Genomic DNA, 27,894 nt, shown 5'->3' with positions numbered 1-27,894 from the left:
TCGAGCTCGGTGTCTTGTGGACTAGTGGACTGGGCGAGCCCTTAGAGGGGCAACGCCCAGCGTGTATCCCGCCCTGAGGCGGGGCCTTGGCCTTCAGATGGGCCTTGACCTCGGAGGCCCAATTGGCCCAATAGGTAGTACCCAAGCTCTATAAATAGGAGGTAGTTATCAAGTGTAGGGGACTTTTGGCTCATTAGATGAAATAACACTCGAAATTCAGCACACTCTCTCTCATTCTGATTCTCTCTTAGCACAATCCCTCTACCTCTAGGTACTATACCTCTCTTGAATGTCCATTCCCAGAACAAGTACTGTACATATTAGGCAGAAAGTGACAAGCACTGATTACAAAAAGACAAAATACTACTACCCGGTTAAACCGCACAGTCACCGGTTTTACCGGTTCTGACCGGTTTTTGACCGGTTTAACGGGTTTTGACCGGTTTTCTAGTAATCCGGTTTTAGCAGCGTACCGGACCGGTGAGAAGTCCGGTTCCCGGTCAGACCGGTCGAACCGGCCGGTCCGGTCCGGTTTTCATAACCATGCTATCAGCACAAACAACAAGCAAACAAGCTCTAAGATGGTTTTAAAAAGAAAATTCATATCTAAAACCTCATTCCGCCCAAGTAAATTTTGAAAGTTTTTTGGAGGAGATATAAATGATAGTGAAGAAAAATATTGAAAAGTAGGAAAATTATTTTAATTCTATAAGGGTAAACATGGTGATAAAAATTAAAGTTGCATTGATATTGTATAATGACACATATTTCAGGAAAAAAAACTCTAAAAAATGACTTATAATAGAGGACGGATAGAGTATTATAAGAGCATAATATACACAATGAAAGTTGTTTTCTTATATTTTTGTGGATCCAAAATGCCATCTTAAATTTAAGCTAAGCAACTTTTCTAGTTTTTACTCTCATAATAGTTTTTTTTATATTTTTTATTGGATCCATAATGGGCCTCACATATTTATGTTTTTATTTCCAATTAATTTGATTAAATTAATATTGTGGATCCATAATAGGCCTCACATATTTATGTTTTTATTTATACGATGAGAAAGTCATCTTAATTTATTTTTAAAATTTGGGGAGCTCATAAGTATTATATTTATCCACTTAAAGTTTCAAGAGAACATTAAATGATGTTTTCCAAGTAATGCCCTTACAAAAACAATAAATGAGGAAAAATAAAAATACATTTTAAAGGGTGAAATAGGAAGATAAATAATACTTTCATGAAAATTAATGAAATTAATTAGACTCTTTAATATATTTGTTTCTTCTCTTTCTAACAAGTTAAATAGGAACGGATGTAATATGAATTTTTTATCAGTAATACTAGGACTAATTTGTATCACATTCGTCATAATAATGTCACATGTATTAAAGGATGGCACTCCCTCCGTTCCAGAAAGTTTGTAGTTTAAGATTGTGGCACAAAGAGTAAGAAAACAATTATTGATAGTACAATTTGACTATATTGTCCTTATTTAATTTTACTAGTATGATGTGCAAATATTAAATTATACTTAGATAGAGAATAACGTAATTAATAGAGAAGAGTTGTGGTTGGTTAATATGAAAGGTGATAAGTGAGAGAAAATGTATTAAATGAGGGTATAGGTGGAAAAAATTAACAAAAAATGCATCGGTTTTCTAAAACAACAAACATTTTGGGATATTGAAAAATGGTGCAAAACAACAAACTTTATGGAACAGATGGAGTAATTAAGTTCAAGTGTCCATCTTTCATTGTTTTTAATTACTAGGATTTTACCCGTGCGATGCACGGAACCTGTTTATCTTATCATTTATCTGGATTTTTATCCTTCAAGTGTATATACATATCACTACTGCTTATTTTATGCATTTAAATTGATTGTTCTAAGATATATCGGTGACTATGATATGAATCATTAAAAATGCTGGAGCATCAGTTGAATATGAACCAATAAACGATTATCAAGTATCAAAGACGACTTAATATATTTCGTTACATGCTTTAACCGTGTGATTACGACATAGCTTACTTAAAAATCGATAGGATGAACAATATATAAGGGCTTATCAAATAAAATAATCATTCCAAGAGACAGAATAAAGTTTTTGCAATTAGATAAAGAACAACAGACATCAAATGCAAGCTAGCAAAAAGATGACAAAGCTAAATTATCAAAGGAACTGTTGCAGTTCATTTTCACACACGATCAAGAGCAGCTATTAATTTTGAAAAAGAACAACTTTAAAAGTATTATTTTGTGGAAGCTTGAAAAATTGTAGTTGATAAAGACTGTGCCAACAAACTGATATCTTTCACGAATAACTATTATAATATACAAGCTTTTGGTTCTTGTTTGCTGTCATGACAAGGAATTATGGACAAAGGTTTAGGCTGGGTTGGAGAAGAATGGGAACGTATTACTGCTTTTGAACGTGGGTGTAGTGCTGCGGATTATGACAGTGCACAATTGATTCTTTCCCATGCTTCCTAACTTCTTTCAGTAGCCTTGCATTTTTTTTCCTCTTGTTATGTGTAATTTTCTTTTTCTGTTCTTATTATATTGTATTAAGGGCTAAGAACCTTTTCTACTCTTTTCTAATGTAATCTTTGGCTTATCGAAAAAAAAAATACATAACATGGAATATAGTTTGGTTCATGCAAAAATACTATTATCTCCAGTTCTATTTATAAGAATTAAAAAACTAATTTACATAGTTTACGAAATAAAATAGTTAAGTGTACTAAATTTGTTCGCAATTAATAAGGATGTTCTTGTAAAAAAAAAAAGTATTTAATTCACCACAAACTCAAAACTAAATCTTATAAAAAAGAGCAAAGTAAATATCTCATTTGATCGGAAGTTGTATATATAACTCCATACACATATATGTTAATAGACCAATAATGTTATAAGTTAACTAGAATTATGATATGTTCACACTTCACTTTTTCTCACATCTCATTTTCACTTATTTTTCTTTTCTTATCTCTCTCTTCTTTTACTATCGCATCATTTATTATATTGTTCAATTCTCTCTCATCTTTTCCTTTCTCGCTCCACTCGAGTGAGGTGGAGAGGTGTTAAAGAAACATTTTTGTCTAAATTTTACGAATTTATACATAAATATATATGCGATGAAAATATGTTAGTTGTGTTGGATTTTCAAAGACCTGAATATTGTAAGATAATGTCAAAAAAAATGACATAATTATCAATAATACTCATCAAAGTCTAATTTTTAATCGAGCTCAATAAAGTATTACAATCCAATTCGTCACCGGAATAAGACTTTAAATTTGTTGTTCTTGTTGTTGTTGATGTTATGTTATGACTGGAAACGTCTTTCTATATAACTCAATCTATCCGATCCATCCTTAACTTGATTATATGTCCCATACCCACTATGGAGCTTAGCTACCCATTCTCTATTATTTAATTGATCACCTTCCTTCTCTTTCTCATCCTCCTATTCAAATCACTAAAAAGATCAAGTTCTTACAACTTACCCCCAGGACCATGGACACTACCTTTGATAGGAAACATACACCAGATTGTAAGCTCAATGCCCCATCACCGCCTCAGAAATTTGGCAAACAAGTATGGACCCTTAATGCACTTAAAACTAGGAGAGGTATCCCAAATCATAGTCACTTCACCAGAAATTGCAAAAGAGGTTATGAAAATACATGACCTTAACTTTTCTGATAGGCCAGACCTTCTTTTGTCCTCAATATTTTCTTACAATGCTACAGACATTGCTTTCGCTCCATATGGAGAATACTTGAGGCAACTGAAAAAGCTAGCCAACCTAGAGCTGTTGAGCGCGAAGCGCGTACAATCGTTTAGGTCCATAATGTTGTTACTTTTGGTTGTCTGCATTTTTTTCAAAAACAACCTGATGTCGAAGCAGATGTTGTAACATCGTGCTATGACATTTGTCCCTGCGGATCTGCTGTGTGTTTGGCTGATTTTTCTAGAAGCTTTGGATGGATTTCGTGATAATCAAGTTAGGGTTATTGAAGAAGCATCTCTGTGCTATATGGAATATAATATAGTGGAATCAAATCTTTTGAAGAGGATTTGATTTGGTTTAAATTGTGAAAGTTGTTATCTTTTGTTCAAATCTTATTTGATAAGATTTGTTACTGGTTTAAAAGATTTGTTCCAGATCTGTTTTGTGGATTCTATTTTCGTGCAAGCCCATTGAAGATCAAGACCTGAAGAATGACTATTTAAGGAGGCTCAACCCTAGTTGCAAAGTGTGCGTTGGGCACCCAAGGATTGGGTTTTTAGGGTTTTGTTTTGTGAGTCCTTGTTTCTGTTATTTTGTACACCTCTCTACTGCTTCCATTGATAATTGGACTGGGCGGGACATAAGTCAGTCATGCTTATGCCCGCCCAAAATGAGCAACCAGGAACGAAAGTCAGTCTTGGCGGGATTCACAGAACAACACTGAATCCCGCCCGCCCGTTAGATAGGCCCACACGCCAGCTGGAAGATTCCTTTAGATTTGTCTTATATGTATAAAGGCTTGGGCCCCGGTTGTCAGGCCCAAGTACAACAAAAGTCCACATCATGACCATCCCCTCTATAAAAGGAGAGGTCAACACCTTGTAAAAAGTACCTTTTGAACATTTAATGAGAATATTTCTTTTATGATATTTTTAGTACTCTGCTAGGGTTTACTTTCTGTCAGTCTTCTACGTCAGATCTCCCTAGTACAGAACATTGGCGCCGTCTGTGGGTCTTACCTCGATCTATTACTTGACATAGAAGGTGAGATTTAAGATCCATGGAAACTCGTTCGTGTGGCGTGGGCCGCCGCGATCATCGCCGGAGAGGTGGTGGTCGTCACGGCGGCCGCGGCGGTGGACGATATAACAACCGAGAAGTACCTCCAGAGCCGGAGCAGGAGGCTTCTTCGGAGGGGGTTCGCTCAGTGGCGCAGTCACCGGTGTCGTTGGTGAATGCAGCTCCGGGGAGACCTTCAGATCTGATAGCTAGACCAGATCCAGGAGTCAGGCGACGATCAGCGCCGCCTGAATATGTAAATCTGGATGACCTCAAAACCAGCGTTCCGAGAAAAGCACCAGAGGTGGTGACAGGAATCACTCCGGCGGCCCTGCAACAAATGTTGGACACTTTGCAAAAAGTACAAAGCCAGAACGAGCAGTTGCAAGCCCAGGTGCAGTATTTAACTCAGCGACAAGACTATAAGCAAGAACAACGGCTCGAGGCCGAGGACGTTGTGGAATTCCAGCCTTTTGTTCCCGCCATCACAAGGGTGGGCATACCAAAGCATCTGCAAACGATGGCGTTGGACGCCTTTTCAGGCGACTCTGACCCCATGGAACAATTGCGTTACTTTAACACAAAAATGGTTATTGGAGGAGCAACAGATGAGGTGAAGTGTAGGTTGTTACCATCAACGTTCAAGGGGATGGCGATGCAATGGTTCATCCGCCAACCGCCCTTCTCCATTGACAATTTTACTGATTTGTCCACGAAATTTTTAACTCAATTCTCTGCCAATAAAACCACAAAAGCAACAATGTTTGATCTTATCAGCATACATCAGCAACCAGGCGAGAAATTAAAAACCTACATGGCACGCTTCAGTAAGATGGCGGTACAGTTGGAGGAGGATAACCCGGATGTATGCTTGGTATCGTTCAAAAATGGCCTTCGGGCAGGAGATCTGAATCGAGACCTAACAAGGCGACCGGCGAAGGATATGATGGATCTTCGTGCTCGTGTTCAGGAATTCATATTGATTGAACAAGATGATCAGAAGAAACAAGAAAGAGAGGAAGGACGCAAGCAGTCTCAATCTGGCGGTGTTTCACAGGAGAAACCCAAGGCGGGGAAGGAGACAAGGGTAGCGCAAACCCCTCGTGTACCAAGACCGGGACCATATCAAAACTCCAAACCCGGATTTCAGAATACATGGCACAGAAATTCTCAAGGTCCCACTGCAGCCACAACTGGTCAGCATGGTGCTCCGCCAACTCCAGCGCCACTCACTAAGTTGAATGCACCCTTAAGTACCATTTTAAGGGCAGTTGGGCAGACAAACGTTGTGCAGTATCCGCCACCACCACGGCGGCCGCCAGCTAATGTGGATACCAATAGGTGGTGCGAATACCATAAAGCGTTGGGACATACGACAGATAATTGTTGGAACTTAAGGCGGGAAATTGATCGTTTGATTAAGGTTGGTCATTTGGCAAACTTCGTTAAAGACACAGCAACGCCAGAGGTCGCTAGAATCACCCAAGGGGACAAAGGCAAAGGCAAGGAGATAGTTGAAGAGTTGGGCGATCCTGTTGGGGAATGTTCGTCTATTGCAGGAGGATTTGGCGGGGGTGCAATTTCAAGTAAGGCTAGAAAACGCTATGTGGCGGCAGTACACTCAGTACATGAGGCAAGCGAAAGCGAGTGTTGGGTGAATCACTCCCCTATCATATTTACCCCTCAGGACTTTGCGCATGTGATTCCCCATGACAACGATCCAATTGTGGTAACAATCAGGGTTAACAACTATGTGACGAAGAAAGTGTTTTTAGATCAGGGGTCTTCGGCGGATATCATTTATGGAGATGCCTTTGATCGCCTGGGGCTAAAAGAATCAGACTTGAGGCCGTATAAAGGAACCTTGGTAGGATTTACAGGGGACCGTGTCACTGTTCGGGGATATGTGAAAATACCAACTGCCTTTGGCGAAGGAGAGTTTGTAAAGAAATTTCAAGTGAAGTACTTAGTCTTGGCGTGCAGAGCCAATTACAATGTACTCTTGGGGCGAGACACCCTCAACAAGCTATGTGCGGTCATTTCAACTGCTCATTTGACTGTTAAATATCCAGCCTGCAATGGAAAGGTTGGGGTATTACATGTGGACCAAAATGCAGCAAGAGAATGTTATTTAAGAAGTGTGGCGGTCTATGGGCGTAAGGCCGCCAAAGACAGTCACAGAATCACGGAAATCTTTCCACAAGAGGGATTTAGTTTGGATCCAAGAGACGATGCTGATGATTTTCGACCACAACCTCTGGAGGAAACCAAGCAAGTACAAATTAAGGATAAATTTTTAAAAATTGGCAGCAGACTAACAAAGGAGCAAGAGGAAAGATTGATCACCCTGCTGGGTGATAATTTGGATCTCTTTGCATGGACCATCAATGATGTACCAGGGATTGACCCCAATGTGATCACTCACAAACTGGCCATACGACCAGGGGCGACCCCAATCATCCAACCAAGGCGAAGAATGAGTGAAGAAAAGAACAAGGCTGTACAATTAGAAACTGAGAAACTGATCAAGGCTAGTTTCATCCGTGAGGTGCAGTACCCAACATGGCTCGCCAATGTTGTGATGGTCAAAAAATCCAATGGGAAATGGCGGATGTGCACGGATTACACAAGCTTGAACAAAGTGTGCCCCAAAGATTCGTATCCACTTCCCAATGTTGATAAGCTTGTGGATGGAGCTTCCGGGAATGAACTTTTAAGTCTCATGGATGCTTACTCGGGCTACAATCAAATCATGATGCATCCCTCGGACGAGGAAAGTACAATATTTATGACCAATCAGGCGAATTATTGTTACAAAACAATGCCTTTTGGTTTGAAGAATGCAGGAGCCACGTACCAACGGCTCATGGATAAAAATTTTTCAAAACAAGTGGGCAGGAATATGGAGGTATATGTGGACGACATGATTGTAAAGTCCGCCAGGGCTAGTGATCATGGCGGCGATCTCAAGGAAGCGTTTACTCAATTAAGAACATATCAAATGAAGTTGAATCCTGAGAAGTGTTCTTTTGGGATCCAGGGAGGAAAGTTCTTGGGATTTATGTTGACATCAAGAGGAATAGAAGTGAATCCTGATAAGGGAAGGGCGATCTTGGAGATGAAAAGCCCAACAAGTGTAAAGGAGGTTCAACGTTTGACAGGACGAATGGCCGCCTTGTCACGTTTCTTGCCAATGGCGGGTGACAAAGCGGCCCCATTCTTCACATGCTTAAAAAAGAATTCAAAGTTTCAGTGGACAGAGGAATGCGAACAAGCTTTTACCAAATTAAAAGAATCATTGGCCACATTACCAGTACTCTCCAAGCCAACACCAGGCGTTCCATTAGTGCTCTATTTAGCAGTTACTGACAAGGCGGTGAGTACGCTGTTGCTCCAGGAAGAGGGAAAAAAAGCAGAAAGTTATATATTTCGTGAGCCATACTTTACAGGGGGCAGAGTTGCGGTACCAAAAAATTGAAAAGGCTGCATTGGCGATTCTGAAAACTGCGAGGCGCCTCAGGCCTTATTTCCAAAGTTTCCAAGTTAAAGTTAAAACTGATGTTCCCTTAAGGCAAGTACTTCAGAAGCCTGATTTATCAGGACGATTGGTTAACTGGTCAGTTGAATTATCAGAATATGATATACAATATGAGCCAAGGGGCCAAGTCACAATCCAAAGTTTGATCGACTTCGTGGCAGAATTAACACCCACGGAAGGCGAGAAGACTCAAGGAGAATGGGTCCTATCTGTGGATGGATCCTCTAATAATACTGGAAGTGGGGCTGGGATAACAATTGAAAGTCCAGATAAAATGATCATTGAACAGTCTCTAAAATTCGAGTTCAAGGCGAGCAACAATCAATCTGAATATGAGGCTCTGATCGCTGGCTTAAGGCTAGCCATTGAGTTGGGGGTCCAGAAGTTGTTTATCAAAGGAGATTCGCAGTTAGTAGTCAAGCAGGTGAAAGGCGAGTATCAGGTGAAGGATCCACAACTTTCCAAATACTTGGAAGTGGTGCGCAGATTGATGATGGAGGTCAAAGATGTTAAAATAGAACATGTCCCGAGGGGACAAAATGAGAGGGCTGATGTGTTAGCAAAATTAGCAAGTACAGGGCGATTGGGCAATTACCAAACGGTCATTCAAGAAACCCTGCCTCGCCCAAGTATTGATTTAGTGGAGGTGAAGTTCAAAGCAGTGAGATCAATAAGTGAAGGCGAGCCTTCGTGGATGGAATCAATCAAAATTTTTCTACAGAACCCCCCACAGGATGATGATTTGAACTCAAGGGCAAAACGTAGAGAGGTCAGTTTCTACACACTGGTGGATGGGGAGTTGTATCGACGGGGGATCATGTCTCCTATGCTTAAATGTGTTGACATCAAGGACGCCCATGGAATAATGGCGGAAGTCCATGAAGGCGTGTGTTCCAGCCATATCGGCGGGAGATCCTTGGCGGTAAAAGTTTTGAGAGCAGGATTTTATTGGCCGACAATGAAGAAGGATTGTCTGGAGTATGTTAAGAAATGTGAAAAATGTCAAGTCTTCTCTGACTTACACAAGGCTCCGCCGGAGGAATTAACAACCATGATGGCGCCTTGGCCATTTGCTATGTGGGGGACTGACATTTTGGGACCATTCCCGGTAGCGAAGGCACAAATGAAGTATATCATCGTGGCGGTTGATTACTTCACAAAGTGGATAGAGGCCGAAGCAGTGGCGACTATCACAGCCGCCAAGGTCAGGAACTTCCTGTGGCGAAGGATTGTTTGTAGATTTGGGGTCCCCATGGCATTCGTAATGGATAACGGAACCCAATTCACAAGTAGTGTTACCCGGGAATTTTGTGCATAAATGGGAATCGAGATGCGATTTGCCTCTGTGGAACATCCACAAACCAATGGGCAGGCTGAGTCGGCTAACAAGGTTATCCTGAAAGGTCTAAAGAAGAAACTGGATGAAGCAAAAGGGCTTTGGGCGGAGGAGCTACCAGGCGTTCTTTGGGCATACAACACCACTGAACAGTCAAGCACAAAGGAAACCCCGTATCGTTTAACTTATGGGACTGACGCCATGCTCCCAGTGGAAATAGAAAACCAAAGTTGGCGAGTGGCTCGGTTTAATGAGAATGACAACGGGGAAAATCTGATAGCAAATCTAATTATGTTGCCAGAGGAACAACGGGAGGCGCACATAAGAAATGAGGCGGGAAAAGTGAAGATTGCAAGAAAATTCACAACGAAAGTAGTGCCAAGAAAGATGAGGGTAGGAGACTTAGTGCTCCGAAAAAATACAATACCCGACAAACACAACAAACTTTCACCCAATTGGGGCGGGCCTTACATGATTATTGGCGATGTTGGAGGAGGAGCTTATAAGTTGGAACAGCTTAATGGTCAGAGGGTCCCACGGACATGGAACGCCTCACATCTGAAGCAATATTTTAGTTAAAAAGACAAAAAACAACAAAGGTGAATGAAGTCGCACTCTTTTTCCCTTTCTTTGAAAAGGTTTTTAATGAGGCGACAGATGTAATGAAGGGACAATTGTTCCCATGTATGAAAGAAAGTTAATGAAAAGATCATTTCAACAGAATCGCCTATATTTTTTATATTACGAGTTCATGCAATGCAAATCGTATCAAGGTATATAATACCGCGAATAAACCTTTCGGAATAAGAAAGTATCGCCATCAAATATTACAAGCCTTGGCAATTCTAGTGGCCACTAGAAACCAAGCCTCGTCGAAAAATCGGCTAAGGTATGTAAACCTAAGTAACAACAAAAGTAGTAACAACAAAAGTTGGTAACAACTCAAGGTAACAACGAATGAACTTAAAACGATCTTCTTTAAAGGAGAGAAAAGGGGGGCGACGCCCATACATGATTTGGAATTATAATAAACAACAGGGCAATGCCCAAAGCAAAATTTTAACTTCATAAAATAAAAACAGAAATTCAAGCCAGGTTCTCATTTTTGGCGTCGTTGCCCTGGCTTGTCCCAACTTGAGGGTCCTCCTTCTCTTGATCATCATTCTTGTGCTGCTCATTCCCATCCTCGGCATCTTCTTCAGGCTCACTTTCATCATCGAATTGAGGAAGGAGGTCGAGGCTAACGTCATCATCGCCGACCACTTGGCCATCTTTAATGTCCTTCAAATAGCCAATGCGGGAGAGATCAAAGCCTGGCTCAACCACACTTATCTGCTCTTTGGCCGCCAAGAAACCTTGAGCAAACTGGAGTGAGGCGCGCCCCAAAATAGAAGCATTCAGACGATCATACTTCTTTTCCAGCTTTTGATACTTGGCCTGAACAGCAGTATGTTTGTCGTTGATGGTTTCTTTCAGAGACTTGGTCTTTTGAAGGAGCAGGTCCGAAGCCGCCAAGTCGTCAGTTAACTTAGCACACTTCTCTTCAGCAGATTTCAGCTTTTTGTTGGCAGCCTCAGCGTCAGCCTTAGCTCGCTCATATGCGGCCTTGTAATCGGCTGCCTTCTTTTCAAAGCGATTCTTGGTTGAAATCAACTCCTTCACACACTGAGCCATCCCCGCCACAGTGCTGGCGGCAGAAAGGGCGTGATGGATCGCCACAGAAGCAATGTTGGGGGGGCCCTGACCAGAAACATCCTTATGGATCCGATTGTCAAAAGTACGGGTCATAAAGTCCAACCCGTTGAAGTGAGGATCAGATAAGTTCAGCAAAGGGGGAGAAGCCTCGCCACCAATAGCTGAGCTAGGGCCAGCTTGGCCAAACGGAGTTGGCGGGCGGTTGATAATGCTTGAGTCTTGGTGAGGTGGCGGGACGTTGTCGTTCCCTTTCTTTTTTTCCACCGGATTACTTTTAGAAGCTAAACCGGCTGGATCAAGTGTGGATTGATGAAGAGGTCTGCTGCCAGCAGCGCTTGAAGTCTTTTGGCGCTTTGGGTCCCTGATGTTGTCAGAGCCCGAAGCGCCGTCATTTTTCTTCTTTTGCTCAGCCTCGGCGATCCTCTTCTTCGCCGCCGCAGTAGACTGGGCGAAGTATTCCTTCATCTTGATGGGGTTTGCATCAACCTTGCTTTTTCCCATCGTGGCTGCATGGAAAGCATCAATTAGGCGAGGTACATGAACAAAAAGAAAAACAAGTTGTGCAAAAATTATAAACTTACTAAAAAATTGATTTAAAGTGCCGGATTTCGACGCTTCAATCAAGTCATGACCAGAGATTACTGGTAATGTGCGGAGGTAATCGGCGATGGCCTGCTCGGATTCATCCAAGGCGTCGTATGAAACGGATATTTTTCGGCGAGGGTTTTTTGTCCAGTAAAAGGGGAAGAGAGGGTTATTATTGGAATCTCGAAATAAGTTATTCATTTCAGGTGACTCCATAACTTTGAAGTATTTTTTTTGCCACACTTTATAATGGCTTTTAAGGGCGGTGAATCGGCTCATGTTCTTGCGGGCCAAAAGGGGAACCCACTTGACAGATGTAGGTTTTGTGGTGACTGTCTTATAGAAAAGGAAAAACAAGGGATAGGTGGGAGTGCAACTCAAATGTTCACAGAGAATTTCAAAGCAGCGAATAAAACCCCAGGCGTTGGGCTGCAGTTGACAAGGCGCCACATTCAGAAAAGAAAGAACGTGACATATAAAAGGCGAGAAGGGAAGCTTGATATTCAAGTCCAAGAAGAAATAACCATAAACAAAAAAGAAATCAGGCGATTCATCGGCTGGTTCTTTGCGCAAAAGAACACAGTCATCCTCGCCACATGGAAGAACATTTAGCAGGTGGTCTTCGTTATTAGAGGTGGCGGGATTTATCTTTGTAAACCCTTGAGAAGATATTCGAAGAGAGCTGATGCTTCCAATGCTACCCCAGATGGAGCGCCAAAGACACTTATCTTCAACTAAATGCGCGTTGGAACGCCATTCGGGCGAGGACAAATCTCCATTAGAGGAGAGAATAGAATCAACGAAACCGGCGGGACCGGAATCCTCGTGAGTGGAGGGCGAGGAATGAATTTCGATAACGGTGGGGGCAGAAACTTCCCCCTCCGTAGAAGGTGAAGTGAGTTCTAAAGAAGAAATGCTAAAGTTTTGCATCGACATACTGGATAATTTCATAAAAATAAAAAAGAAGATGAACAGGTCCAAAACAAAAAAGAAAGAAGATGAACAGTGTCAAGAAAAGAGAAAGAGGAAGGACTCACTGGAGGAAGAAGTGGAGGATTGAGTAAAGAGGACGTCGGCAATGGGGGAGCACCGCGCAATGACGACGGCCGTGAAGGTATGAAAAACGGTAGAAAGGGGGGGTTTGAATAATGTTTTCAGTATAAAACTTCCACCTTAAAGATTTTGACAAATCTTTGAGAACTTATGTGCTAAAAATAAGAGATAGAAAAGCACACAAGGATTTTATCCTGGTTCACTTGATAAATCACTCAAGCTACTCCAGTCCACCCGTTAAGGTGATTTCTTCCTTCTTAGAATGAAGGCAATCCACTAATCAGTGTAATTGTTAGTCACTTGTAGGTTTCAAGTGCAGTTGTAACTCTTACCTGATTAGTGGATTGCCTTCATTCTAAGAAGGAAGAAATCACCTTAACGGGTGGACTGGAGTAGCTTGAGTGATTTATCAAGTGAACCAGGATAAAATCCTTGTGTGCTTTTCTATCTCTTATCTTTAGCACATAAGTTCTCGAAAGATTTGTCAAAATCTTTAAGGTGGAAGTTTTATACTGAAAACGTTATTCAAACCCCCCCCTTTCTACCGTTTTTCATACCTTCAATTGGTATCAGAGCGCAAGTTCTGATTACCACACCTAACAGTGTTCAGTGATCCGGGCCGGTGTGAAAAACAATGGCTGCCACCACCAGTGAAACTCAAAGAGATGGTTACAATGCAAAGCCTCCTATGTTCGACGGTCAAAGGTTCGAATATTGGAAAGATAGACTGGAAAGTTTCTTTCTGGGTTTCGATGCAGATCTCTGGGATATTATTGTGGATGGCTACGAGCGTCCAGTTGATGCAGATGGCAAGAAGATCCCAAGGTCAGAAATGACTGCAGATCAAAAGAAGCTGTACTCACAACATCACAAAGCAAGAGCAATTCTTCTAAGTGCTATTTCCTATGAAGAGTACCAGAAGATTACAGATCGTGAGTTTGCGAAAGGCATTTTCGAATCTCTGAAGATGTCTCATGAAGGAAACAAGAAAGTCAAAGAATCAAAGGCATTGTCTTTGATCCAAAAGTATGAATCCTTCATCATGGAGCCAAATGAGTCCATTGAAGAAATGTTCTCCAGATTTCAGTTGCTTGTAGCTGGCATACGACCTCTCAACAAGAGCTACACAACAAAAGATCATGTCATAAGGGTCATCAGGTGTCTTCCTGAAAGTTGGATGCCTTTAGTGACTTCAATAGAGCTCACGAGAGACGTTGAGAATATGAGTTTAGAAGAACTCATCAGCATTTTGAAATGCCATGAGCTGAAGCGCTCAGAGATGCAAGATCTGAGGAAAAAGTCCATAGCCTTGAAATCTAAATCTGAAAAGGCTAAGGTTGAGAAGTCAAAAGCTCTTCAAGCTGAAGAAGAGGAATCTGAAGAAGCATCAGAAGATTCTGATGAAGATGAGCTGACTCTGATCTCCAAGAGACTCAATCGCATCTGGAAGCACAGGCAGAGCAAATACAAAGGCTCTGGAAAGGCAAAAGGAAAGTCTGAATCCTCAGGTCAGAAGAAGTCCTCACTTAAGGAAGTCACATGCTTTGAGTGCAAAGAATCAGGGCACTACAAAAGTGACTGTCCAAAGTTGAAGAAGGACAAGAAGCCAAAGAAGCACTTCAAGACAAAGAAGAGTCTGATGGTGACATTTGATGAATCAGAGTCAGAGGATGTTGACTCTGATGGTGAAGTCCAAGGACTCATGGCTATTGTCAAAGACAAGGAAGCAGAGTCAAAGGGAGCTGTTGACTCTGACTCAGAATCAGAAGGAAATCCTAACTCAGACGATGAAAATGAGATATCCTTGATAGCTCCACTGAAACACCAATCATGGTATCTGGACAGTGGATGCTCGCGTCACATGACGGGAGAAAGGCGTATGTTCCGAGAGCTGAAACTTAAGCCTGGAGGCGAAGTTGGCTTTGGAGGAAATGAAAAGGGTAAAATTGTTGGTACTGGTACTATTTGTGTAGATAGTAGTCCATGCATTGATAATGTGTTATTGGTAGACGGCTTAACACATAACTTATTGTCTATAAGTCAATTAGCTGACAAGGGTTATGATGTTATATTCAATCAAAAGTCCTGCCGGGCTGTAAGTCAAATCGATGGCTCTGTTCTGTTTAACAGCAAGAGGAAGAACAACATTTACAAGATCAGATTATCTGAGTTGGAGGCTCAGAATGTGAAGTGCCTTCTGTCTGTTATTGAAGAGCAGTGGGTATGGCATAGACGGTTAGGGCATGCCAGTATGAGAAAGATTTCTCAGCTGAGCAAGCTAAACCTTGTCAGGGGCTTACCCAATCTGAAGTTCGCTTCAGACGCTCTTTGTGAAGCATGTCAGAAAGGCAAATTCACAAAAGTCCCTTTCAAGGCAAAGAATGTTGTCTCAACCTCAAGGCCGTTGGAACTTCTGCATATCGACCTTTTTGGACCAGTGAAAACTGAGTCTATAGGTGGCAAGAGATATGGGATGGTTATCGTTGATGACTATAGCCGCTGGACATGGGTAAAGTTTCTAACCCGCAAGGATGAGTCTCATGCTGTGTTCTCTACCTTCATTGCTCAAGTGCAAAACGAGAAGGCTTGTAGGATTGTGCGTGTCAGAAGTGACCATGGTGGAGAGTTTGAGAATGAAAAATTTGAGAGTCTGTTTGATTCCTATGGAATTGCACATGATTTCTCTTGTCCCAGAACTCCTCAACAAAATGGTGTTGTTGAGAGGAAGAACAGAACTCTTCAGGAGATGGCTAGAACCATGCTCCAAGAAACTGGCATGGCTAAGCACTTTTGGGCAGAGGCAGTAAATACAGCATGTTACATTCAGAACAGAATCTCTGTGAGACCAATTCTGAATAAGACTCCTTATGAATTGTGGAAGAACATAAAACCCAACATTTCTTATTTTCATCCTTTTGGCTGTGTTTGTTATGTTCTCAATACTAAGGATAGATTGCATAAATTTGATGCTAAGTCTTCTAAGTGTCTATTACTCGGTTACTCTGAGAGATCTAAAGGTTTTAGATTTTATAATGCTGATGCTAAGACTATTGAAGAATCTATTCATGTTAGATTTGACGATAAGCTTGACTCTGACCAGTCAAAGCTAGTTGAAAAGTTTGCAGATTTAAGCATTAATGTTTCTGACAAAGGCAAAGCTCCAGAGGAAGTTGAGCCAGAGGAAGATGAACCAGAGGAAGAAGCTGGTCCCTCCAACTCACAAACTCTGAAGAAGAGCAGAATCACTGCAGCTCACCCTAAGGAATTGATTTTGGGCAACAAAGACGAACCAGTCAGAACCAGATCTGCCTTCAGACCCTCTGAAGAGACCTTGCTCAGTCTGAAAGGATTGGTGTCCTTAATTGAACCCAAGTCCATAGATGAAGCTCTTCAGGACAAGGATTGGATTCTGGCCATGGAAGAAGAATTGAATCAATTCTCCAAGAACGATGTTTGGAGCTTAGTGAAGAAGCCTGAAAGTGTCCATGTTATTGGAACGAAATGGGTATTCAGAAACAAGCTGAATGAGAAAGGAGATGTAGTCAGAAACAAGGCAAGGCTAGTTGCTCAAGGCTACAGCCAGCAGGAAGGAATAGACTACACTGAAACTTTTGCTCCAGTAGCAAGACTGGAGGCAATCAGACTGTTGATCTCTTTCTCAGTAAATCACAACATAGTTCTACATCAGATGGACGTGAAGAGTGCCTTCCTAAATGGTTATATTTCAGAGGAAGTCTATGTTCATCAACCCCCAGGTTTTGAAGATGAGAAGAAACCGGACCATGTGTTCAAATTGAAGAAATCACTCTACGGTCTGAAGCAAGCTCCCAGAGCATGGTATGAGAGACTCAGCTCATTCCTTCTGGAGAATGAGTTTGTAAGGGGTAAAGTAGATACAACTCTTTTTTGCAAGACTTATAAAGATGATATCTTAATTGTGCAAATTTATGTTGATGATATTATATTTGGTTCTGCTAATCAATCTCTATGCAAAGAATTTTCTGAGATGATGCAGGCTGAATTTGAGATGAGTATGATGGGAGAATTAAAGTACTTTCTGGGAATACAAGTTGATCAGACACCAGAAGGAACATATATCCATCAGAGCAAGTACACTAAAGAACTTCTGAAGAAGTTCAATATGCTGGAATCTACAGTGGCCAAGACTCCAATGCATCCTACATGCATTCTGGAGAAAGAAGATAAAAGTGGTAAAGTATGTCAGAAGCTCTATCGTGGCATGATAGGTTCACTTCTATACTTAACTGCATCTAGCCAGACATACTATTTAGTGTTCATTTATGTGCTCGTTTCCAATCAGATCCAAGGGAAACCCACTTAACTGCTGTTAAGAGGATCCTAAGGTATCTGAAAGGCACCACTAACCTTGGCTTGATGTATAAGAAAACATCAGAGTATAAGCTTTCAGGTTACTGTGATGCTGATTATGCTGGAGATAGAACAGAGAGAAAAAGTACTTCTGGAAATTGTCAATTTCTGGGAAGCAATCTAGTCTCATGGGCAAGCAAGAGGCAATCAACCATTGCACTATCAACTGCAGAGGCAGAATATATCTCAGCAGCAATATGCAGCACTCAGATGCTCTGGATGAAACATCAGCTGGAGGATTATCAGATCCTTGAGAGCAATATCCCAATCTATTGTGATAACACTGCTGCAATCTCATTGAGTAAGAATCCTATCTTGCATTCAAGGGCAAAGCACATTGAGGTAAAGTATCACTTTATTAGAGATTATGTACAGAAGGGCGTACTTCTTCTGAAGTTTGTTGATACTGACCATCAGTGGGCAGATATCTTTACAAAGCCCTTAGCAGAGGATAGATTTAATTTTATTCTGAAAAATCTGAACATGGACTTTTGTCCAGAGTGAAGATGGATCAGAACCTCTGACTATGATACTTCTTGATCAGAAGATGTCTAGTCCAGAAGGTAACTCAATCAGAGTGTGTGTACCCACTGGTACTGACTCTGAAGCTGAGACAGCAACACGTGTATCAGTATTTCTGATGCATAGTTCCCTGTGCCCGTGTGACAGCCTGTTATGATTGCGTGTAGATGTGCTTCTCTCCTGTGTGTGATTTGTGTATTTACTGTTACTATCTATCTTTAATTTTCAACCGTCGATCTTAAATTGCTTTTTGAATCAACAACGGTTATTTGTCAAAACCCACTATACACACACGATCTCTTTCACTTCCGGTTTTTACTCTCTCTCTGCTATTTCAAAACCGCTTATCCTCGTTTTCTCTCTCGATCTCTCTTCATCTTTCAACCTTCATCTTCTACCTCAAACCTTCAACCGCTTCAAAAATGGTGAGTCAAACCAGAAGAGCTACTGCAGATGCAACCCAGTTCCCTCACATGGTAGTTGGTCTAGCAACGGGTCAAAGGGGCCCTGAGAATCCGACACAAGATCAAGGTCAAGCTCAAGAGCAGATTATTCCAATTGCAGAACGGGGCTGTGCCGTTCATTGCGTTTATGCTCCTGAGGAACTTCAAGTCCTGGCAGAATGGAGATTCGACCTCGACAACCTGGCTACAAATGGGTATGATCTTCGTCCTGAAGTCCAAGTTCAAGGTTGGGGAAATTACTTCAACAGACTTCGAGGACCGGTGTATGGTAAACTGATCAAGGAATTCTGGAAGCACGCCGACTGCGATGATACTCAGGTGGTATCTCACATTCTTGGAAGAAAGATCACCATCACAGAGAAGTCTTTCGTGAATTTGCTGGGTGCAGACACTGCTTTTGGGTATCGTTTCCAATTCACGGAATCGAAGCTGAAACCCAAGACGAAGGATGAGATCAACAAGGCCCTGTACACCAATTACAAACCGGGCAAGACGAATTACAAGGTGATGGACCTTCATCCCAAGCTCAGGATCTGGCACAAAATTTTGCTCCACTGCATAAACCAGAGACCAAAGGGCAGTTCCCCAGACTACATCAACTTCAACCAGAAGGTGATGTTGTTCTTCATCCAAGACCAGAAGAAGATCTGCCTTCCCTACTTCCTGTTCTCCTACTTGAAGGAATGTATCCGGAAGTCTCGTACCACTGCCTCCATCAAGTCAGCGATCAAGTATATTCCCTTCGGGAGACTTTTGTCTGATCTCTTCATTGAGAGTGGCCTCATTCAAGATCTGATAAATGCTGGATGCACAGAGGATCTGACCACCATTGTCAGTGATGTCTTCACGGCTAATTCTCTAAAGAAGATGGGCCTAATCAAGAAGAAGATTGCTCCTTCCCATGAAGACACATCTTCTGAGATCAGAAGTAGAAGGATGCCTCTGAATGACTACCCTCTGTGGACACAGGCAGACAATCCTGACGCCATTAGGTGCTATGTTGAAGACCTAAGGGCTCAAGGATTCGAAATTGATCTCGATGATTTCTTCAGCAGACTGCCGCCAGCTCCAGAGTTTCCTTCTCCTCCCAAGAAGAAAGTTCAGAGGAAGATGATCCTAGAAGAATCTTCTGAGGAATCAGATGTCCCTCTGATCAAAAAGAAGAAGGCTGGTCAATCCAAGAGAAAGCAAGATGAAACCAGCAAGCCCGATGATGGTGATGATGGTGATGATGGTGATAATGAGGATGGTCCTCCCAAGAAGAAGAAGAAGCAGGTCAGAATCGTGGTGAAGCCCACTCGGGTGGAACCAGCTGCTGAAGTGGTCAGAAGGATTGAAACTCCTGCCAGAGTGACAAGATCATCAGCACATTCAAGTAAGTCTGCAATTGCTTCTGATGATGATTTGAATTTATTTGATGCACTCCCCATATCTGCCATGCTCAAACACTCTTCAAATCCCCTCACTCCTATTCCTGAATCCCAACCAGCTGCACAAACCACCTCTCCACCACATTCCCCAAGGTCTTCGTTCTTTCAACCTTCCCCTACTGAAGCACCTCTCTGGAATTTGCTCCAGAACCAACCCTCTAGGTCAGAAGAACCAACCTCTCCCATTACCATCCCGTACAACCCATTAACATCTGAACCCATCATTCATGAACAACCAGAGCCTACCCAAACAGAACCTGGACCCAGAACCTCTGATCACTCTGTCCCAAGAGCATCAGAACGACTGGCTCTCAGACCCACGGATACAGACTCTTCCACAGCCTTTACACCTGTATCCTTCCCAACCAATGTTGCTGACTCTTCTCCCTCCAATAACTCTGAATCCATTAGAAAATTCATGAAGGTCAGAAAAGAAAAAGTGTCTACCTTAGAAGAGTATTATCTCACTTGTCCAAGCCCTAGGAGATATCCTGGCCCTAGACCTGAACGTCTAGTTGACCCAGATGAACCTATCTTGGCCAATCCTTTACATGAGGCAGACCCTTTGGCTCAACAAGCTCACCCTGCCCCAGACCAACAAGAGCCTATTCAACCAGAACCTGAACCAGAACAATCTGTGTCTAACCAATCCTCGGTTAGATCACCCCATCCTCTGGTTGAAACTTCAGAACCTCACCTTGGAACCTCTGAACCCAATGCTCAAATGTTTAACATTGGCTCTCCACAAGGTGCCTCTGAAGCTCACAGCAGCAATCACCCAGCCTCTCCTGAAACCAACCTCTCCATAATTCCTTACACTCACCTCCGACCCACATCTCTCTCTGAGTGCATCAATATTTTCTATCATGAAGCCTCTTTGATGCTACGCAATCTGCACGGTCAGACTGACCTAAGTGAGAATGCTGAACATGTGGCTGATGAGTGGAACAATCTGGGCACTTGGCTAGTGGCTCAAGTTCCAATTATGATGCAGCTCCTGCATGCAGAAGGAAGTCAGAGGATCGAGGCTGCAAAGCAAAGGTTTGCTCGAAGGGTGGCTCTTCATGAACAAGAACAGAGACATAAGCTTCTTGAAGCTATTGAAGAAGCTAAGAGAAAGAAAGCTCAAGCAGAAGAAGCTGCACGTCAAGCAGCAGCTCAAGCTGAACAAGCCAGATTAGAGGCAGAACGACTTGAAGCTGAGGCTGAAGCCCTTAGATGCCAAGCACTTGCACCAGTAGTGTTTACTTCTGCTGCTTCTGCTTCCATTCCAGCTCCTCAATCTGCTCAGAATGTTCCTTCCGGTTCTACTCAGTCAAGCTCGTCCAGACTCGACATCATGGAACAGCGTCTTGACACTCATGAATCCATGCTAATTGAAATGAAGCACATGATGATGGAACTTCTGCGTCGAACTGATAAACCCTAGTTTTAGGATCTCTTCGCTTTTCTTTTTCTTTAACGTTGTTTTATTTTTGTTAACTTCTGTTTCTTTTTATTTAATTATTCTACTTTGTTCGTTTGTGATTATCTATGCATATCTATACATATTTTTTGTCACATATGTTTGCAAAAATCCTTTTATTCATAATCTCTTTATGTTTACGTCATACATTCTTTCCCTAAGTCTAGAATGGAGGATCCCTCCTCATTCTTCTGCACTCCTGGCGCTGCTCTGACCTATCCTTCTCCAGACGCTCCAGTACATGCTGGATGTTGTTGAGCCTGTCTTTTAGCTCATCCCTCTCCAGAATCTCTTCTGCAGTCTTGAGCTTCTCTTCCAAGATCTCTTTTTCTTCCAGCAGCTTGAGTTCAAGCCGGCTGAGTTCTTGCACCTCCTCCACGAAGGCAAGAAATTCCCTCAAGTCTCTCTTCAACTCTGGACGCAGGTCCTCCTCCAGCAGTGTCCGTGTCAGCTCCGAGATGGTCGTTGTACCCTCTGGATGCCTGATGTTCAGGACCAAGTCCTCCTCGAAGGCCTTCTTCCTCAGCTCTTCTAGTGCTACGATGTATGATGCCATTTTTCTCCTTACTGAAAATTGTTCGAGTTGTGAAGCTTACCTCTCTCTCCCACTCTTTATATAGGCTTCACTTTCTCTCTGAAAGTTAATGCTCCTACAGTTTCTCGAGATTAAATTCTTGGTAACTGACCCTTCTCTTTACTCCCTTGACCGGTGGTAAACGTTCTTCTCTTGCATTAACTCTTCTATTCATTTCGCCTAACTCTGATTCTTGCATCGTTTTCATTTTTCTTTAAACTTAGACCTTCTCTAAGGGGGAGTACCTTGTACTTCAAGCTAAGTTTTTCACACCCCAAGCTTTTTGCTTATGACAAAAAGGGGGAGTAAACCCAGTTTTTGATGTGTAAGATGTGTTAGTGTGATTTATTTTTTCTCTTTTGGAGAATTTAAGAGTTCCACCTTCATGACCATAGATGTGTCACTGGGAAAATACAAGGAATACATTTCACTTCTTCTGAAGTGATTCCAAGTTGACTCTGATACCCAAGACTCTGATACCTTGTCCGTGACTCTGATTACTTATGCGCTCTGATTACTCGATTTTCATCTATGTCATAAGTTTTTCAGTCTGAACTCTTATATCATTTAGCTCAGAATCTAGACTTTACTAACGTTTTCATCAAGTATTAGATTCAGGGGGAGCTAAGCTCAGAATCAAGCAGTGACTTGAATTCAGAATGAGCAAGATAAACCATTCACATCAGGATAAGTCTTATTCTATATCTCTAAACTCTGAGTGAATTCAGTTTAATGTTTAAGAATTGTTCATCAAAAATCTTAGTTTTGTCATCATCAAAAAGGGGGAGATTGTAAGATCAAGTGTTGATCTAGTAGTACAACTCTATGTTTTGATGATTACAAGTTAACCTTTTGATATGAACAATTGTGGTACTCTAACGTGTTTTTCTGAGTGTGCTATTTACAGGCTCTGACCTCAACTCAATCTCACACAAATCAGAAGCACTGTGTATAAAGAGCGACCCAAGCAACGCTTTCGCATTCACCATGTTCAGTATGAACAGTGGAAAAGCTTCAGAAGTTCTGAAGTTATACAAACTCTGATGTGGACTCAGTCACTAGAAGCTCTGAAGATCCAGAAAGTCTGATAACCAAGAAACACTGAAGGCTCAGATATTCTGATGGTGTAGAAGACTCTGAAGATCCAGAAGCTGATTAGTGAAACTCTGATGTCCAGAAGCAAGATACTCTGAAGACCATGTTCTTCCCTCTGAGTTCAGAATCAGAAGAAACAATGGTCAGAGGATCTGGGCTTTCCCTCTGACTCTGATCAACCGGCTTCACAAGTTCCAATATGAAGCATTCCCCTGATCAGAAGTCTCCTAGGTTTAAAGGTCAAGTCGCTATCCAAGTACAAAAGCAACTGTACCTTCCTGACGACCTACCTAACAGTCTCAGACACAGCAGAAGCTGGATTTTCCAGAACTGCCCTCCAACGGTAGCATTTTCCATGCAACGCTCAACCCTAATCATCAAAACATAGAGTTGTACTACTAGATTAACACTTGATCTTACAGGCCGGAGTAAGAAAGGATCACCGGAGAACAAAGAAGAGAGTGAAAGCTGCGATGAAAAGTTTTCAGAACAAAAGTTTCCAGAAAAGTGAAAAGTGAAAGGTAAAAAGGGTATTTATAGAAGAAAAAGGAAGAGAGAGAACGAGTGGGAAAGGTCGTGGGATCGTGGGATTTGAAATTTGAAAAGGTAGGAAACGAAAAGACATAACTCCTCGAGACGCACAACTGCATTTATGGCAAATGATAACAAAATCTCGGAAAATAAGGATACGTGCGTCAGTTGAAAAGACGTGGACATTACGGTTATGATGAAGGCGATGTATAAACAAAAATAATTTGGCGAAATACCACAGAACATCGAGAATGGCGCCATATTGATGAAACAACAAAATGGCGATGAAGGCACAAGCATGAATACGGCAACACGCCGAACGACGGTATGCACATCAAAGGGTTATAAAGCAGACACATTAAAGACATTTCAATTCAAGGAACTTGAGCCTCATGTCTTGGGGGCATGTGGACTGGGCGGGACATAAGTCAGTCATGCTTATGCCCGCCCAAAATGAGCAACCAGGAACGAAAGTCAGTCTTGGCGGGATTCACAGAACAACACTGAATCCCGCCCGCCCGTTAGATAGGCCCACACGCCAGCTGGAAGATTCCTTTAGATTTGTCTTATATGTATAAAGGCTTGGGCCCCGGTTGTCAGGCCCAAGTACAACAAAAGTCCACATCATGACCATCCCCTCTATAAAAGGAGAGGTCAACACCTTGTAAAAAGTACCTTTTGAACATTTAATGAGAATATTCCTTTTATGATATTTTTAGTACTCTGCTAGGGTTTACTTTCTGTCAGTCTTCTACGTCAGATCTCCCTAGTACAGAACAATAATCATATGGCTTAGAGTTGGTTTGTTTAGTTGAGTTGTAATCTCTTCAAATATGTGTTTGATCTTGAGATCATCTTTGCTCTTGTTGTGAGTTGTAAGGGATCGGTCACTGTGACAGTGATCATTATGAGTTAGAGAAAGTTTTCTCATAGCTTAGAGGAGAAGGGCTAAGCTAGATTCACTTATGTAATAGTGGTAGACATTAAAGAGGCTCTATACTAAGGGGGAGTACTTAGGTATAGGAGGGACTTTCATGTGACCTGAGAGCTATTATTTGATAGTGAATTGACTCCTGGATTGGTATCCTTCAGATGTAGGTGATGTTGCACCGAACTGGGTTAACAATTCTATGTGTTCTTTATTGTTTTTAGTGATTTATTGTTGCTACTGTGCTGTTTCTACTGTATTAAACGTTGTGGCTTAATTTCTGTACTGTTGTGCAATTGTCGAACCGATTGTCCCAACATCGCGTTCGATACCTGTCCTGTGCGAGAACCAGAATTTCAATTGGTATCAGAGCAGGCACCCTATTCTTTTTGGGTGAGCTCCAGGGAATATATTCTGGTTTCATAGGCAACGCCAAGGAAGAGGGATCAATAAATAGATATGATCTTGTGATCTCATGTATCTGCTGCTGTTTATGTTGTGTCTCTGATATGCAACCCAATGATGTGCACCGTTTGAGGGGGAGTTCCGCTGCTGAGGGGGAGTTATGTTTATCTTCTCTGAATCTCAAGTTGTTTTAGACAAAATTTGACAAAGGGGGAGATTGTTGTTACTTTTGGTTGTTTGCATTTTTTTCAAAAACAACCTGATGTCGAAGCAGATGTTGTAACATCGTGCTATGACATTTGTCCCTGCGGATCTGCTGTGTGTTTGGCTGATTTTTCTAGAAGCTTTGGATGGATTTCGTGATAATCAAGTTAGGGTTATTGAAGAAGCTTCTCTGTGCTATCTGGAATATAATATAGTGGAATCAAATCTTTTGAAGAGGATTTGATTTGGTTTAAATTGTGAAAGTTGTTATCTTTTGTTCAAATCTTATTTGATAAGATTTGTTACTGGTTTAAAATATTTGTTCCAGATCTGTTTTGTGGACTCTATTTTCGTGCAATCCCATTGAAGATCAAGACCTGAAGAATGACTATTTAAGGAGGCTCAACCCTAGTTGCAAAGTGTGCGTTGGGCACCCAAGGATTGAGTTTTTAGGGTTTTGTTTTGTGAGTCCTTGTTTCTGTTATTTTGTACACCTCTCTACTGCCTCCATTGATAATCATATGGCTTAGAGTTGGTTTGTTTAGTTGAGTTGTAATCTCTTCAAATATGTGTTTGATCTTGAGATCATCTTTGCTCTTGTTGTGAGTTGTAAGGGATCAGTCACTGTGGCAGTGATCATTAGGAGTTAGAGAAAGTTCTCATAGCTTAGAGGAGAAGGGCTAAGCTAGATTCACTTATGTAATAGTGGTAGACATAAAAGAGGCTCTATACTAAGGGGGAGTACTTAGGTATATGAGGGACTTTCATGTGACCTGAGAGCTATTATTTGATAGTGAATTGACTCCTGGATTGGTATCCTTCAGATGTAGGTGATGTTGCACCGAACTGGGTTAACAATTCTATGTGTTCTTTATTGTTTTTAGTGATTTATTGTTGCTACTGTGTTGTTTCTACTGTATTAAACGTTGTGGCTTAATTTCTGTACAGTTGTGCAATTATCGAACCGATTGTCCCAACATCGCGTTCGACATCTGTCCTGTGCGAGAACCAGAATTTCACAGAAGAGAAGAGGAGGTGTCAGAGACTGTTAAAGTCATAGCTGCCAGTGAAGGATCGTTTGTTAATCTCACTCACAAGATTTCCTCACTGATATATGGGATAACAGCACGTGCAGCTTTCGGGAAGAAAAACAGACACCAACAGGAGTTCAAATCAAATATGGAGGAAGCATTGAAGATGTTAGGAGGGTTTTGTGTTGCTGATCTATTTCCTTCTATTGGAGTGCTTCAATGGATGAATAAGTCCAAAATGGAAAAACTGCACAGAGAGTCTGATAAGATAGTGCAAGATATCATGGACTTTCACAAAAATGAAAAAACCAGGAACCAGGAAACTTCTGGGAGTGAAGATATAGTTGATGTTCTTCTCAAGCTTCAACAAGAACAGGAAAAGAACTCACAATATGCCTTGACTGATGACAACATTAAAGCTGTTATCCTGGTTAGTATATAACAAAATAAATTCATGTTAACTTGCAGCTACTTTCACAGTTTTGGCTAATCTATAAATTTTCATATGCCCACATGCTCATACAGATGATCATCATAACCTACTTGCACAAGTATTTTTCAACGAAAATCATATATAACGACACCACTTTTGCACACACCAAGTGACACCTGCAATTTGTGGGTGTTTATGATGGCAATTATCCCGGAAGGATAGCTCAAGTGGTAAGAGCTAGGGACATAAGGGTTGGGTGGGATGAAGGGTGAAGGGTCCCGGGTTCGAACCCGGAAAAAGGATTAATTTACTAACATTTTTAACAACTAACATTTGCCTATAAAAAATATTAAAAATTAAAAAAAATATTAAACATGATTTATTCTTATTTTTTAAAACTCCAAGATTTGTGTTGATAAAAAATCGCTATAAATTACAAGTGTTAGATTTGTCCATCAAAACTAGTGTATAATTGTTCATCAATCATCAATGGTGACTCTACTAATAATAATCGATAGAAATAAGAGATGTATTGCTATACAATACTGGAAACAAAGTGTTAAGTTTCTAGCTAGCTATCTTTTTAGAGTGAACATACATCAAAATTGGTTGTCATATGAAAGAAAAATGCATGACTACGGTTTAGATAATGGAGAGTATTACTATATTACAGGACTTGTTCGTCGCTGGTGGAGAAACAGTTTCGGGGGTTGTGTTGTGGGGGATGTCAGAAATGGTAAAGAACCCAAAGGTGATGAAAAAAGCACAAGCAGAGGTAAGAAGGGTGTTTGATAACAAGGGGAATGTGGATGAGGAAGACTTGCACCAGTTGGTATACTTGAAGTCTGTCATTAAAGAAGTTCTAAGGTTGCATCCATCTATACCTTTGATACCAAGACAAAGTACGGAGAAATGCCAAATCAATGGATATGAAATACCAGCTAAGAGCAAAATTATTATCAATATTTGGGCAATTGGAAGAGATCTCAAGTATTGGGATGAAGCTGAGACTTTTAATCCGGATAGATTTCTTAATAGCCAAATTAATTTTACTGGAACAAACTTTGACTATCTTCCATTTGGTGCGGGGAGGAGGATGTGCCCGGGTAGTGCATTTGGCTTATGCAACGTTGAGTTGATACTTGCCCAGTTACTTTACCACTTTGATTGGGAGCTTCCCAATGGAATGAAAAGTGAAGAACTTGACATGACTGAGTTATTTGGACTTGCTCTAAGAAAATTAGAAGATCTCTACTTAATTCCCATTTCTCGTCAATCTCAATAGATATGGGTAAACACCCTAATTGGGTCCTGTTTTGGTGTTAAATCGTGATACATGTGTATTGCCTTCATGCAAATAAGTTCACAGATGATTTAAGTTTCCTTTTCAGTACTTATTTTCGAACTTTGTAA

The 27,894-nt window shown here is 41.4% G+C and overlaps 1 pseudogene; it reads left to right on the top strand.

Annotated features, from left to right (window-relative positions):
* The first annotated feature begins 3,414 nt into the window (after nt 1-3,414).
* Nucleotides 3,415-27,894, top strand: LOC130709489 (cytochrome P450 71D10-like; annotated as a pseudogene).

This window comes from Lotus japonicus, chromosome 3 (assembly GCF_012489685.1).
Source record: "Lotus japonicus ecotype B-129 chromosome 3, LjGifu_v1.2".
NCBI lineage: Eukaryota > Viridiplantae > Streptophyta > Magnoliopsida > Fabales > Fabaceae > Lotus > Lotus japonicus.
The sequence above is the reverse complement of the archived record's forward strand: the minus strand, read 5'-3'. Positions and strand labels throughout refer to the sequence as shown.